The sequence below is a fragment of the Pan paniscus genome, chromosome 2 (assembly GCF_029289425.2).
Source record: "Pan paniscus chromosome 2, NHGRI_mPanPan1-v2.0_pri, whole genome shotgun sequence".
Lineage (NCBI taxonomy): Eukaryota > Metazoa > Chordata > Mammalia > Primates > Hominidae > Pan > Pan paniscus.
In genome coordinates, this window is record NC_085926.1 from 143,234,334 (window position 1) to 143,251,800 (window position 17,467).

A 17,467-nucleotide genomic window follows, 5' to 3' on the forward strand; every position below is an offset into this window, starting at 1 on the left:
GATATACAAAGTTGTAGGATTTTCCTTTCCAAACTAGTGGCTGTATCTATTAATTCTCTTGTAACGTAATTAAGTATAAATAACATAGAAATAGTCACTACTTATTCTTTATTTGTTATTTATTTATTTTTGAGACGGAGTCACACTATCACCTGGGCTGGAGTGCAATGGCGCAGTCTTGGCTCACTGCAACCTCCACCTCCTGGGTTCAAGTGATTCTCCTTCCTCAGCCTCCCAAGTAGGTGGGATTACAGGTGCCCACCACCACGCCTGGCTAATGTATTTTTAATAGAGGCGGGGCTTCACTGTGTTGGCCAGGCTGGTCTCTAGCTCCTGACCTCGTGACCTGCCTGCCTCGGCCTCCCAAAGTGCTGGGATTACAGGCATGATCCACTGCACCTGGCCAGTCACTACTTATTCTAAATAAAACAAAATCCATTAACTCTGAATAGAAAGAACCTTTTAAATTTCCTCTTAATGCTTAAACCTTTTCATTAACCTTTTAGCAAACCCTGTGCTAGGAATTGTTTCAAGCCTCAGGATGATTTTACAAGAATAAGGAAGCCCATGGGCTGGGTTGAGAGACAGAGAGTTTAATAAATAATTAAAATATAATAAAAGCCATACTAAATTATGCATAGAGGGCTCTTCAATGTTGTGCTGAATATTCTTTGCTTAAGGGAAGGTCTAAATAGTTTTCTTTGTACCAACTGTGGGGCACAGTCAGTCAAGGATAGCTAAGTATCTTAGGACTTGCCAGGAAAAAGACTAGCTAAATGATTAGTTTTTGTTGTTGTCCTTTTGTATTTACCTTAAGTTAGTATTCTTTAAACTTGAAATTTAGCAGAGGTGTGTACAATACTTAAATTTTCTTCCATCTAAAATTGATTGAGATTCATTAACCCTACCAACCAGTTCAACCCAAATCCACAGCTAAGAAGTTAACAGAGAGCAAACAAAAAACGCTAGCAAACGAAGACATTCAGAAAACTGTTAAATATTTTAGATTTCATTATTAATATTCACAATATCTTGTAAGTATCATAAAAAGACACTGCACACTGATAATCTGACAAAAGGCATTACTTAAAATATGAAAAGGACAGAAACTTATAAAATATATTTTTATAATCCATTCTTAAATTTTTTCTTCGAGTTTCTATTTTTTCTGAATCTTTTTTTGTTTCTTTCTGTATCAGTTTTATAGAAGACGTCTCCTTCCATTCTCCTGAAGACACTTATGTTAGATCGAAAGGGGCTACACATCCTTTGCTATTTCTTCTACTGAGCAATATAGCCTATTCCCCCTTCTCACAGATCTGGATGGCCCTGTGATTGGTTTTGACCGATAGAATACAGCAGAAGAGAGGCTGTGGTAATTCTCAGGCAGCGTCCTAAAAAATCTGCAGATTCTTGCCTTCACATCTTAAAATATTTCTTTTTGGAACCACTATGCTCTGAAAAGCCCAAATAAACAGGAGAAAGGCCATATGAGAGGAGCAAAGACATGCTGTTCATCCCCAGCCAAGCACCCAGGCTACAACCAACAAATGCTAGCATGTCAGCCAGCTGTCTTGAATATTTCAGCCCCAGTCAGTCCTCCAGGTGAACACAGTTCCAGACAACAGCACGTAAAGCAGAAAGACTGCAGTTGTTCTGAGTCAATTTAAAAATCATAAGAAATTATAAAACAACATAAAACAGTGTTTTAAACCAGTTAGTGTTTTAAGCTACTAAGATTTAGGCTGTGTTGTTTTGTAAAAATAGAAAAATAGAGGAAAGAAATGCATAAAGTTTTTCAAATTGTTCTTCTGTTTCTTACCATAGAATATATTAATATATTTATAGTCATGCTCTTTTCATTTTTTTAGACGGAGTCTCACTCTGTTGCCCAGGCTGGAGTGCAGTGGCATGATCTCAAAACACTGCAGCCTCTGCCTCCTGGGTTCAAGTGATTCTTCTGCCTCAGCCTCCTGAGTAGCTGAGGTGGGACCCAGGTACCCACCACCAGGCTGCCTAAGCTTTATGTTTTTAGCTGAGGCGGAGTTTCACCACGTTGGCCAGGCTGGTCTTGAACTCCTGACTTCAAGTGATCCACCCACTTTGGCCTACCAAAGTGCTAGGGTTACAGGTGTGGGCCACTGCACCCAACTATCCTTTTATTCTTTAGAGTGCTGCTTTATTTTGCTGATTCAATAGCATACTTGTCCCTTGACATCCATAGGTGGATGTGTGTACACATGTGAACATTAGTTTAATCTTTAATAACAAGAGTGCTTCATTCTTGAAAACTACCTCTTTTGGGATGTAGTGTCTCACTACCTGTTTCCTTTCTCTCTTTTTATTTTCTTTGATGTTCTGAAGTTAAAGTAGATTTTTGAAAATTAACTTAGGGCTTATGAGTATGGTGGGGAGAGAAAAAATGACCAAATTCATTCTGAAATTGTGCCTTCAAAATGTGGCACATGAAGAGTAGTGCAGTGTCCCCTGAATACTCCTGAGGCTTTCTGGTGGCACAGAATCAAGGACTCTGAAGAGTGGTAAGTGGGTTACAGACAAATTACTTTCTCTCAGTATTTGTTATATTATTTTCATAGAATTTCATTTTATTCTTTCAGTAGATTAAACTAATTTTTTACTATGCCAAGCATAGATGCACCTTCATTTTTTTTCTTTAAAAGTCAGGTCATTTTTTTCCATACCTTATCTACCATAATTTAACAGAAATTGTGTCTTTATAGGTATTTTGTTGTTAAATCTGAGTCTTCAATACAGAACATGTTTTTTAAATGGTTATGGAAGTCATAACAAAATTTTCTACTTCTAGCCATTGAATGTCAAACATAATTCCACTCAAACAATTGTGAGAGTTGTTAAATTTTCCAATAAGCTCATGTTTGTATCTGCAAATTAATCATTTGGGTTCATTCAGTATTAACATTGATGCCAATATATTATAAAGAGAACTAATAGTAATGCCAATACTTTTCTCACTTAGTTAACGTATAGGCAGAAAAATAAAATAACATTAGAACATCAATGAAATAGAATCTGGGAACTTTTATAGATACTGAGAAAAAAAAACAAACCCCAGTGCTGACACTTTGGTCAAAACAGTCATTATCTTGCTATGTTTGAGAAAAGGTTAAGAAATTTCATGATTAGAATATTACTAAGTCATTTAAGTCATTAAGATTTAAATAGTGCAATGTCTCCTGAATACTCCTGAGGCTTTCTGGTGGTACAGAACCAGGGACTCTGAAGAGTGGTGAATGGGTTACAGGCAAATTATCTTAGATCATTAAGACTTAAGACTATTAAGTCATTTTTGGAAGTTGGGTATAAACTATGTAAGCATTAATTAGTTGTGTTATTTTCAAATAGACAGACTTTGCATATACATATGTGTGTATGTGTGTGTTTGTTTATGAATATGAATGAAATAAGCATACAGCAGAACAAATATATCACAAGGGAAACGTCATATATTTAACATTTTACAAAAAAATAATGTAGTTCTTACCTTTTATTAATAATACAAAGTACAGTCTATTTTCAAAATACACTTATGTCTGAGGTATATTCTACAAATGAAACTGCATTTGTCTAAGATGAGTTTTCCAGAAATGTTTTTATCCATATTTGAAAGTGTAAGTAAGTCTTTGCTTAGTAATCATCTTTGAACCTCTTTTAATTTAAACCACTTCTGGCAATCTTTTAGCCAACCATTTCTTCATTAAAATGGACCCTATTGTTAAGTACCAGATAGAATTTTCAAGAGGATTTTTCCAGTCACTAAAAACAAGGTCTAACATCATCTCCAGGTATAATTCTGCGTCAACATAGTGAGAGAGGGCTTGCCTCTTCATAAGCCAGAAACTAGTTGCAGTGTGACAAATGTTTCCAATATAGTTTTTTGTCTTGCCTATCTCCAATAGCAACTTTCAGCTACTTCTTTCCCCTTCACCTTCATTTTCTTTTCCATTACCTCTCATTTCTACCACCATTGTTCAGGAGAAATATGACAGACAATTTATTATTTTCTTCATCACATTTTATTAGAATTGTATTACAGGCAAGATCATTGAGAGGCTTTATTCACAGGAGCAGGGAGAAAATCTCAGCATTTCTTCTCCTGAGGGACTCAGAATTGGACCATTTTCTACCAGGTTATTGTGTGTGCTTCCAGTGCTATTCAGTTCTTTCCATTTCTAATTCAGAATCTATTTTTTTCTAGAACTTCCTAACTTATTCACAGCTCCCTGCATTCATCTTTGTCTATACAAAGAGAGACACATTTATGTACAGACTACAGATTGATACATAGTTATTAAAAGAAATATTATATTTATATAAATTTACAAAAAGATGCATTCTCTTTTAATGGAAAGGCATATACCTAATATTACACTATAATATGGAAAGATAAATACATAATATTACATATTCATATATACCAAAAATCAGGAACTATATTCTCATTGATATTTCATCATGTAATGAAAGAAAAATCAATAAAACACAGTCTTAGTAGCACACTCACTGGTAGATTTGACAAATAATGTGATTTGAAATCTCAGTGTTCAGCATTGTCCTTTCTAGTCAATAGCATGAAAGGGCATTGGAAGCCTGAAGTGCGTTATCTGCTTAATTCATTTATCCTCCATTGTACACGTGGTTTACCTGTAACATATGTAATATTTTAAACAATGTTTACTTTCTAAATAATGTGTTATTTCTCTCTATTTTTTTTTCCTGGATAGCACAGTATATAGACAGTATAAAGCAAACTTACAAAGTCTGATACAAGCAGAATATTTTGCCAGAAGGTTTTTTGACTAGACAGATATCTTTAATTGCAAAGTCTGAGACTGCCCCAAGGTGCTGTTTCTAAGTTGTTGAGCAGGGGGTCATGGAATACCAGCATGTCTGAAAATAAAAGAACATTCTTCGCAAGTCAAACGAAGATAACGTATTTACAATTTCATTTTTACTTGGATGATTTGGATCATTTCCAAGTGTAAAGCAATGAGGTAACTCCTTAACCTTCAGAGTCAAACCATAAAAGGATCTTTATAAGTAGGTCCTTCTGTGTCTTAGATATAGTATGAAATGGATTAAAATACAAAGATAATACCACTGATGCAACAGTATTAAACAGCCTTTTCTTTCTAAATTCAATTCCCTATAAACTTCAGATATTTTATTTTTACTAAATTATAGTTAGACTTTCTGTAGAATTTTTTGTTTTAATTTGTCTTATCACCTACTTTTTTGTTTTTGTATATAAACAACGTAACAACTGGAGGTTTCTTAATAGCATGCTCATATCTAAATAGTAATCTTTTACATCTTATGCAAATAAATAATATGTTTGCAAAGCAACATATGATGTTTTACCCAATTCCTGGAAGGAGTTTCTGAGTATAGTTGGGGAGGTCAAGCATTGAGGCAGAGTTCGGTGACAGGTGCAGGGATAGATAAAAAATGACAGTGAAAATTAAATAATCATAAAAACTTAATAGTGGAGGTTCCTTAGAAGTACTTGCTTCACTCAGAAATGTCTTCAGAAACTTAGTCATGAATGATTCTTCAACCTCTGCTTGAACTTTCATTTGTGGAAATCTTCATGTTTACAAGCCAGCATTTTCTATATTTTAGTCACATTGGTTATTAGAATGTTTAAAGCAATTTTTTAGCATAAGGTGTAGTATTAACCAAACCTTCTGATATAAGTAGCATTAATCAATGCATCTTAGTGCAAACTGAGTACATTATCCCATTTATTTTCACTGATTAATTTTTCAATTCAGGCACATCTAGAATCAGTCTGTTCTCATATTTTTTATGACAATAGAGTTAAAGATTATTTTGGAAAAAAAATTAAAAAATTTTCCACCACTTTTTATTCCTATGTATTTCCTTTTTTTGTCTTAAATCTAATAAAAAAAAGTTCATTATTGAATTCTGCCTTTTTATATCTTTTCCCACTTAGTCCCAATCCTTTGTTATACAGACACAAAGTATAAGTACATATATATATATATTTTTTTTTTCACATGTCAGGCCCTCAGTATTTAAGTAACACTCTTATTCCCTGGTTGATCTTTCAATTTCCAGGTTAACAGTCTCAGGTAACAATTAAAGATTAGTCAAATATCATGATTTCAGAGCCCTTCATGTTTCTGATGGTGGGGCTTCAAAACTGATGTTCAAAATGTAGTGCTTTGACATGTTGAACTGAAGAAGAAACCTCTAGGTCTCCCTGACCCTGCCCACACTGCCCTGACCTTAGATCTTCTGTCTATCCCAACACACAGAGTGAAGTTCTCTGACATTCCCTTATCTGCTTAAAGTCTAGACTTGCCGAAGAAAACAATTAAACCTGCTCCCTTCCCTGATTTTCTCATTAACCAAACTCATAGGAAGAAAGACTAAACTCTGTCAACAAAACTAGACAGACTTTTGTCACAAATCATTGTCCTCTCTTCAAGCCCATTGAATCCCCCTTAAAATCAGTTACTAGCTCCCCCAAATTATCCAACTTCCTTCACTTCCCTTACCTCTAAGAAAAAATGTAATAACCATTCATAAACCATTACATGGTGGGATAATCACTCTATGATTTTCCGTATTTGCACAATAATAAATTCGTATGTCTCTTATTACTAATTTATCTTCCATCAGTTGATTTTCAGAGAACCTACAGAAGGTGAAGAGGAAGTTTTCCCTTGGCCTGTACAGTTTTAGTGTCACAAACAGGACACTAAATGTGCTCTGATATTCTGGAAGCCATAGTCAAGGGAAGCCAGGACCTTACAAGCTGGCAGAGGGGTAAGAAATTCTTACCAGCCAGGCTCCCAGACTCTACTGACTCTGGTTGAGCAGATGGTAAAAATCACATTTTGTCTCTTTTTCCTCCCAAAACTTTTGATTAATGAGAGAAAAGAATTTGTGTTACTTCTTTTAGGTATAGCAACTCTGGTGTACTTTTAGTATGAATATTAATATTGTTTCATACTTTTCCTCCTAGAAATAGTTTTTTGCTTTGTCTTTGTCTTTCTGTGTTGTTCTGTCATAAAGAGAGGTACCCTGTGGTAGTACATAGGCCTAAAACTCCCATAAATCCATCGTTCAAGCGACTGCTGCAGACTGGTCAGTTTGGCAGTTCTGGCCAGACCAGTGGCTATTTAGACGAACGTTGCTCTGGGTCCCCATAATAAAAAGCAGATGAGATTCCCCTCTCGTCTAATATTTTATGTACTTTAGAGATTGACTTGTGACCAAGTGGGAGCACTCTCTCAACTTATCTGGGGTGCATGATATTTGAGTCATGTCTGGTGGCCAGCCTAACAAGACTGGGAACCCTAAAAAATGCAAGATTTTAAGCAGTATACTTTTTGTTCTGAACATGTCATATTCTCAGGGAAGTTTATCGTATGAAGTCCCATCCTTAAGGAGATTTTGTCACCTCAACACTTGTTGCCTTGTTAGTCATGGGAAAGTCTAGTCCCAGGACTGCCTACCTATATCATGGATTGAGTCCATGATTGGTGGCCCACCACAAGTTTATGGGGTATTGGAGGCACTGTATACATAAACATACAATTATCTTTAACCATCTATGACAAAACGAGTCTTTTGAAATTTTATCCTACCTTTGGAATTGAACTTTTTTGGGTGGGGATTTTTGGAGCTACCTCTTCTATATCCTCTCTAGGGAATTCCTCTTCTATACCCTCTGCAGGAAATACGTCTTGCTTATATGGTAAAAACTTATTCTAAACTTGGAAAATCGCCTGCTGGACTTTTCATAAAGAGGTTACTGGGCTGATCCACTATTTAAATAATTACAACTTTGGTAATTATCTGTGTGACTCTTGACTTGTGGGGGTATCCATTTATTATTGATACTTTTCTCTTCCACAGATGGCTTTTGACTTTCTATCTTTTCCCATCTGTAGATCACACAAAGTTTTAGGGGTTTTGAATATAGTTTGTCAACTGAGAAGGTGAGACGGTAGACAATATGGCCAGATAGAAATGTGGGTTGTCCCCATTTGCGGGGAGCAAAACTGTCCTTTCATTGAGTTGCTATTGGGTTGGTTCTGTATCTTGTGAAAATAACTGCATCTCTTTTGAGACACCTAGTTTGTCCTTGTTAAGTCATAACCTTTGTTAAGGCTTATTGATTATGGTGAGTCACTTGGAAAGGTACCTTTGGTTTAAAAGAAAAAAAAATAATATTTAAAATCTAGGTAAATTGACTGTTTGTCCTAGCTAACATTTAATAAGAGATTTTCAAAAATGTTTATTTTAAAGAGATCTATCATCAGAAGTCAGCTTAATTAAAAGCTGATAGTCAGGCTATGGCAGGAGAATTGCTTGAACCCAGGAGGCAGAGGTTGCAGTGAGCAGAGATCACAATGCTACACTCCAGCCTGGGCGACAGAACAAGACTCTGTCTCAAAAAAAAAAAAATACATATTTATATGTATATAATTCCTTAATATCAATAGGCAAATATTTGTGAGTGTTCTAATTTCTCTGACATTGTCATATTTGATTTGCAACTAATTTGATTGAATTGGGATCCTAAGAAGGTATATAAATTCACCTCCCACTAGGGAGGCCTCACAATCATGGAAGAAGGCAAGGAGGAGCAAGTCACATCTTATGTGGATGGTGGCATGCAAAAAGAGAGTTTGTGCAGGGAAACTCCCATTTGTAAAACCATCAGATCTTGCAAGACTCATTCACTATCTAAAGAAGAGCATAGGGAAGACCCGCCCCATGATTTAATCACCTCCCACTGGTTCCTCCCACAACACGTGGGAATTGTGGGAGTAAAAATTCCAGATGAGATTTGGGTGGGGACTCAGCCAAACCATATCATTTCGATCCTGAGCCCTCACAAACCTCATATCCTCACATTTTAAAATGAATTATGCCTTCCCCACAGTCCCCCATAGTCTTAACTCATTTCAGCATTAACTCAAATGTCCACAGTCCAATGTCTCATCTGAGACAAGGCAAGTTCCTTCCACCTATAAGCCTGTAAAATCAAAAGCAAGTTAGTTACTTCCTAGATACATTAGGAGTAAAGGCATTGGGTAAATACACCTGTTCAAAATGGGAGAAATATATGAAAACAAAGGTGTTACAGGTCCCATGCAAGTCCAAAATCCAGCAGGGCACTCGAATCTCAAAGATCTAAAATGATCTCCTTTAAATCTATGTCTCATATCCAGGTCACACTGATGCAAGAGGTAGGTTCCCATGGTCTTCAGCAACTCCACCTCTGTGGGTTTTGCAGGGTACATCCTTCCTCCTGTCTGCTTTCACAGGCTGGCATTGAGTGTCTGTGGCTTTTCTAGGTGTACAGTGAAAGCTTTCAGTAGATCTACCATTCTGGGGTCTGGAGGACAGTGGCCCTTTTCTCACAGCTCCACTAGGTGGTATCCCAGAAGGGATTCTGTGTGGGGGCTCCAACCCCACATTTCCCTTCCACACTGCCCTAGAGGAGGTTCCCCATGAGAACCTCACCCCTGCAGAAAACTTCTGCCTGAACATCCAGAGATTTCCATACATCCTCTGAAATCCAGGCAGAGGTTTCCAAACCTCAGTTTTTTATTTTTGTGTACTCATAGGCTCAACACCACATGGAAGCTGCCAAGGCTTAAGGCTTGTATCATCTGAAGCCACAGCCCAAACTCTGCATCAGCCCCTTTCAGCCATAGCAGGAGTGGCTGGGACACAGGGCACAAAGTCTCTGGGCTACACTCAGCATACAGTCCCCAGGCCCAGCCTATGAAACCACTTTTTCCTCCTGGGCCTCTGATTCTGTGATGGGAGGCTGCTCTGAAGATCTCTGACATACTCTGGAGACATTTTCCCCATTGTCTTGAGGAGTAACATTCGGCTTCTCATTACTTATGCAAATTTCTGCAGCCTGCTTGAATTTCTCCTCAGGAAATTGATTTTTCTTTTCTATGGCATTGTCAGGCTGCACACTTTCCAAACATTTATGCTCCACTTTTCTTATAAAACTGAATGCCTTTAACAACACCAAGTCACCTCTTGAATGCTTTACTGCTTAGAAATTTCTTCTGCCAAATACCCTAAATCATCTCTCTCATGTTCAAAGTTTCACAAATCTCTAGGGCAGAGGAAAATGCTGCCAGTCTCACTTCGCTAAAGCATAATGAGAGTCACCTTTGCTCTAGTTCCCAACAAGTTCCTCATCTCCATCTGAGACCAACTCACCCTGGGACCTTTTTGTTCATATCACTATCAGCATTTTTGTCAAAGTCATTCAACAAGTCTACAGAAACTTACAAACTTTCCCACATTTTTTTTTGTCTTCTTCTAGAGTCCTCCAAACAGTTCCAACATCTGCCTGTTACCCAGTTCCAAAGTCGCTTCCACATTTTCAGGTGTCTTTTCAGCAATGCCCCACTCAACTGGTACCAATTTACTGTATTAGTTCATTTTCACACTGCTGATAAAGCCATAATCGAGACTGGGAATAAAAAGAGATTTAATGGACTTACAGTTCCACATGGCTGGGGAAGCCTCACAATGATTGTGGAAGGCAAGTAGGACCAAGTCCCGTCTTATGTGTATGGTAGCAGGCAAAGAAAGAGCTTATGCAGGGAAACTCCCGTTTTTAAAACCATCGGATCTCACAAGACTCATTCACCATCTCAAGAACAGCACAGGGAAGACCCGCTCCCACGATTCAATCACTTCCTAGTGGGTTCCTCCAAGAACATGTGGGAATTGTGGGAGCTACAATTCAAGATGAGATTTGGGTGGGGACACAACCAAACCATATCACCTTATAAAGTTTCTGTGAAAATTAATTAGTTAATATACAACCAAAAATGTCTTATACTGTGTTTGACATATATTAAGCACTCAATAAATGTTTACCTTAAAATGTACATTTATTTTAAATCAAAGTTTATAATATAGTAGGTATTCATGCATTTATAAATGTAATTATTAATTTTTTGCAATACACTTTGAAAGAAAAAATTCATAATTAAGATTAGAATATCAACTTAAAGTGTTTAAAAATATCCTATTTATGTGTTAGTTGCAGAACCAATTTGCTAAAATAAGCTTATTGTATTATATCACAGGCCACATACAGAGCATTTAATAGACAGTAGAGTGGTTTTCTGGACAGACATATTTTACAAATAAAGATATTCTCTTGAGAATGAAGGTTTAAAAAATAGAAGAACACAACCCTCACATGCTTTCCATGAACAAAGTAATTCACTGTTTGTAATCGATAATGAGAAACCCAGAAGTAATATGCAGAATATATAAATTGGTTGACTGATGCAATATATGCTTTTCAAGGAGTTATGAGAAGTTGAAAAAAATGGCCTTCTTTAAAAAAGAAAATAATATAGTCCAAACTGAACATAATAGAGAATTCAAGATACAAACTGCAGTGATATGAACAAGGTTAATTTGGAAGGTCAGAGAAAATGAGAACATTAAACTTTTACAAGGCAAATATTAAAAATTGGAATATAGAAACAAGAATCAATAAGCAGAAAATATTTATCAAAATAATAAAATCCAGTGTAGCCTTCTATGGCAATTCTCAACATATCCTTTTAACCAGTGTCTCATAGGTATAAAACAGTTTGAGAATGAATAAAGCCCTCTAAAATTTAGGCAAATTCTTCTTTAAATATAACACCTAATTACCACATTTTCCTAGCCTTGTTCATATGCAGATGTTCATTTAATTATTTTTCAGATAAAAATTTTTGTTTTATTTAAACTGTTATACATCTAGACAATCATTTCCAGAACAACAGGATTAGTATCATTTGAGATAATCATATTAACTCTGAGTTAGCCCCAGATGATCAAACTTTACTTACCTTTTTTTTTTTTTTAAACAATATTGAGTGCTGCTTCTGGAGGAGCTAAGTGTAGAAAATACATAATATAAAAAACATAAAAAACTGAAGTATAGAAATGTGGATCTAACATTCTTTGAAAACTTATCACTTGGGTATTCCTGGGTTTCTTCATATTACATTTTATTTGAATTGGCAAAGTAGAGGTTGTTCCATGTTGACCAGATTGAACATATTTTTGCAGGAGAGATAGCATAAAGTTCTTATATCTACAGCAATAGTTGAATCTATTACTTTCTTTATTGCATTTCCTAGAGCTTTATCTCTTTTATATTTTGCTCATATTCTATTATCAAATGCCCAGTTAAGCTTTGAAATAAAATAACATATTTTTATAAGTTAATTCAGGTTTTAACTTGAATGTTTGTATAGGACTTGAGAAGTTATATCCATAAGCTTAATACATGTATAAAATACATATATTTGATTTTTAAAAAGTAGAAAAATGTGAAATGACTTCTGGATTGGTGACATTAAGAACCCTGTTCCTACTCCCCAGCAAAACAAACGGAATTAGTAAAAAAAAAATTTTCAAATAGAAGCCCTGTGTCCTAATGGCACACAGCAAATGAAGAAAACATTCAAGATAATCTACTAAATCTCAGTAAGAGCAAATCTGTGATGCTTGAACAAAGGCCCACTTGCTACCCAAAACCGCAGCTCAGAATAATGAAAGTTCTACTCTGGGTGGATACAGTGAAAAAAACAGGACATCTATTTTTCCCAATTTTCAGTCTATGACATCTCCCTAGTTCAGGCGGGACCAGAATTTCTCATTTCACTAAGGTCCATGTGGCAGAAATTGGATTTTAGCAAGAATGTCTGGAGCTCTCTTTCCCCATTCACCCTCACTGCTAAAGCAGAAGCTCCATCCCAGGACAAGCACATTGAGAGCACTGGGGCCCTAATTGCTCTTGCATCAGCACACTGCTGGGGCAGAGGTTTTATGCCAGTGACGCTAGACAAGACCAGAGGCAATCTCTCCCATCTGGTGCATGTCCTGCTCATAAAACAACAGCAGCACCTTTAGAGAAATAACTCTTTCCATTCCTAGTTCCAGAGCGCTGATTCAGAGGTTTTCTTAGAGACAGAGGCTGGCCATAAAAACAGAGACCTCTGAAGCTTCCCCCAAGTGACTTGGCTTTATTTTGAATATAGTGTGGGGAAGCTAAAACTTAAGGCATTCTCAGTAACAGTGGAGGTTTTGGTAGTAAGCAATTAAAAGAAGGTTGGTATCTAAATGAGGGCAATAAGCTAACACACTAGGCCACTTAGTCTACCGGAGTGAACTAGAGACAAGATATCTAAGAAGAATCCTCTTGGAGTCAGAATAAACTTTAAAGACTTGCCTTAAGACCACCCCTGCAAAGAGGATAAAATTTAATTATATAAGACCCTGGATTAATTTATGCCCTAGGTCATTGTAGAAAACAAAATACCAATAGCCAGCAATTAGTAGAGGCTACGAGTTTGGTGTGATACCAGTAAAGATAGATGGCTTAACAGAAATATGATATAAAGGGACAATCCAAGAGAGCCCTGCTAAAGCCAGTACTATTCTTGAGTGCATTTTCTAAGGCAGCAATCTCTTGCAAAGGCCACAGACTTCAGGAGAAAATACTTTATTAAGATAGTGACAACAACAATTTATGAGGGAAAATCCATATCCAGAGTTGTTGTAATATATTCCCTAAAATGTTCAATTTTTAACAATAAAAACAAGACATGCAAAGACAGAGGAAAGTATAAAACACATATAGGAAAAAAAAAGATAACCAAAACTGCCTATGAAGGGGTCAAAGTGGTAGGCTTATCAGACAAAGCCTGCAAAGTATCTATTAAAAATATAATCAAAGGACTAAATAAACGAAACCATTCTTAAAGAAATGAAGGTATGATGACAATATTTTACTAAATAAAATATAAATTAAATGGAAATTAAAGAGTGGAAAATAAAATCATCAAAATAAACATTTCATTGGAGGAATTCAACAGTAGATTTAAACTGGCAGAAGATAAATTCAGTGAAGTTGAAAATAAAAGTTATGGTTCATTCTGAAGAACAGAAACAAAATAATGAAGAAAAACAAACAAACTCTCAGGAGAATATAGGGCAGATACAATTAAACACACCAGCATATGTAAAAAAGAATATCAGGATAGAAAATTGAGAAGCAAGCAGGAAAAATAGTCTAAAAAATAATGGCTGTAAACTTTCCAAAATCATTGGAAACCTTAAACATCTAAGAGGTTAAGGATTTTAGAGTGCATTTAAGCAAACTCCTTCATTTTACAGGCATGGACACTGAGCCTAGAAAGATGACAGATTTATATTTCCTTTAATATTCCCGAATGGTTCATACAAAAATCTGTATATGTGAAATTAGCCCAGAGAAGAGTTTTAGAACATGAGGTCAGGAGTTGTTAATTCACTCTAAAATCCTTAACTATCATAAACTTCTATAATTTTGTGTTTCAAGTGGCCTACGTGATTCTTCAATGAATAAAGCCTTTAAATCTTAACTCTATTTGAATTCCAGGCTCCAAACAAGGAATCAGTTCACACACTTCATTGCTTTAATAAAACTCCTCATTACTCAACGTAGTCACCTTTTTAACTCATATGCAGTCCATTGGACAATTGTTTATTAACCAATTCCTAATCTCACACATGGAAAGTCCTCCCACTCTTCTCCCCCTTTACAAATTTCTCCTGTCTTTTGGGGATCACCTTTAATCACAATTCCTCCCACACACCTTTTTTGACTTCCCTGATCTTTATCAATCAATATCACTGACTAACATAAACCTGACAGGCAATACACTGATCTTTAAAAAAATGTATTCCTATTCTCATCTGTTTAGATTTATCTCTTTGATCATGACTTTACTTTGATACTTTTATTCATATGTGCCATATCACCAGATTCGGTGCTGGGCATGCCCCTTCCACCAGCTGCTAGTTCCCATGTGCAGAATAGAAGGGTTTAATACAACCATAGTACAGAAACATTTACCACACAGTTCAGAATTACAAAGGCTATTGGAAGATATAAAATTATTATAGAAAACCTTTGGGTTATAAGAATTGCTAGTTTTTGAGAATCATAAAAGAGGAAAAATATTACTCTCCTCTCTCTGGAAGAGAAAGATTCCTAACAAAAGGTCCTTTACAAAGCTACTTTATTAATGTTCACTAACATGAAAAAAAAATTGACCTATTTATCCGACAGCATTTGATTTTAGACTAATTAAAATTTCATAAAATTACTTAGCATTTATAATAGCAATAATTTATTAGAAATTGAGGATTAAAATAAAAATAAAATATTACACAAATCTAGTTTTGCAGAGTTATCTCTTTACAAAAAAAGTAATACATTATTTTGCAAATTATTTGGTATTAGGAAACCTATTTATATAATTAAAATTAGGTACAACAAACAACATAGTTTTAGAAGCATATGTGATGTTCTGTGTGCTCTATATACTTTATTATAGCTGGGTCTTTTTTTCTAAAAATAGTAAAATAAATCTGTCCTCTGTCAGGTTTTCAGAAACACCAAATTAAGAATGTTTTTATGACATCTAACTTTCATTAGGATAAATATTTTAAAGAACGTTGGAAACAATACATTTAGTTTGGATATCTTTGGGGTTTTTTTGAATTGGTAAAATTACGTATTTTTATGATGTGTGAATTATCTAGAAGCCTGTACACAAAAAAGAATAAAGGCCTTCAAATAAAAGCATTTCTAAAGGCTAAAGAGATTTTAACCTCATAAATTTGACTTTGAGCATACTTAGTTTTAATATTTGTTCTTTCTGAGGAAAATAAGGTCAAAATAACTAAAGTTCTCTTTAATTTTAAAGACAAACTTGCCTCTCTAAATAAACCATACTTTCATTCATATCTAACACATTTTGTTTATTATATCTCTACTATTAGTTTCCTACCCCCAGTTTCTGCACAATGCCCAGTTTTTCAGAGTTAATCTGTATTATTACATAAGATGTATTCATTGAATAATAGGATTGCCTGTAAGATTTACATAGCCCCCTCAATTAAATTAAACATGACTTGTATGTCTACAAATACATTACTTTCTACTCTATTTGACCTATTGTGTATAAGAGATTTAAATGTATGAGATTTCAACATGTTGGAACTTTCTGTTCACTTTGCACATTGGCCAAACAAAAGTTTTATCCAGATTTAAACTAATTTTATACAAAGCAGCCAATATTGTAAAAATAATGTCACTGTATAGAGACTAAAATATAGTGGTTGATCCAATTTTCTATGGAAAATTTATTTACATGAACTAAATGTTTTGAATTCTTTACCCTTTCACAAGCAACTAAAAATGCTGCAGGTAAATTTTTTTAAGTATCAGCTATTCTTTGTTTTCTCTACAATTCTTACCTTTTCAGAATCTATTTAAGCTAAACAAATGTAACAAATAATTCAATTCTCTAAAGAACTTGGACGGTAATTTAAAAAATGATAAAGATATTACAACATAATATAATATTTTTAATAAAACACAACATATGATTAGACATGAATATGTATTACGTATTAGGAAAAAGACTGAAGAAAAAATTTGCCAAAGCATATTCAAAAAAACACAGCTACAACAGATATTTCTTAACAATGAGAAAAAAAATTAAGCCTATGTTCAGGAGTCTTTCGAGCTTTGCAGAAATTCTTGTTAGACTTGCCGCCATTACAATAAATAAAATTATTTACAAATAATGCCATGCTTGATAGGTAATAATAGATTTCCAATGGAGGAATACACATTAAATCAGCAAATGTTTTCACTGTTTTTATTGGGCCTGAACAGAGGAGACGACAGAATATGTTAAATGCTAAAATTGGCTATTAAAAGACAGTGAATCCATTTCACTGCAGCTTTTTATTTGTTTGTTTGGTTGGTTGAGTTTTTAAAAATATATATATCATAGTATCATACATACCTGATAAAATTGATTCATCGTATCTCTAATGTCTGTTTCTATGTCTCAGCCACTGTCCAATATCCAATTTTCCAGAAGATACTCCCTTCAGTCACTTTAAATGTGATAGATATTTGTACCTGATTTTAATAGGAAAAATTATCAGACAGTAGGAGTCATTAGATGCCACCTTTTCAGCTACTTGCTACAGGTCACTGCTATAGCTTTTCACCTTATCAAATTGAATCAGACAGTGGCAATAATCTGATTGCATTCAGCACGGTGCCTGCAGAAACATCTCTACTTTCTGAGCAGCTCTATTGTATTCATCTTTCTTCAGATTGCATCCAGTTTCATTACGGAACTTTGCTTCAAGGATTAACTTGGGATACAAGAAGAAAAAAATCAAAAGCAAGATGCTGAAATTGCCTTGAGAGACTTCAATAACATCAGTTTAAATTTGTCATACCTCAAATTAAATTTCGAAGGAGGCTAGTTAAAAGAAAGTTGGCAGAAAGCTGTTTTTTCCGGTAAGATACAACTTTCTTGGCATGCAC

The 17,467-nt window shown here is 35.1% G+C and overlaps 1 long non-coding RNA gene across 1 annotated transcript; it reads right to left on the reverse strand.

The window, feature by feature from the left end:
* Window positions 1-4,067: 4,067 nt before the first annotated feature.
* Window positions 4,068-17,068, reverse strand: LOC117979545 (uncharacterized). Its single transcript, XR_004670421.2, has 3 exons — window positions 16,932-17,068; window positions 4,796-4,929; window positions 4,068-4,683 (listed from the first exon to the last, which is right to left on the reverse strand). It is a non-coding gene; the product is annotated as an uncharacterized LOC117979545 (long non-coding RNA).
* Between the last annotated feature and the right edge of the window lie 399 nt (window positions 17,069-17,467).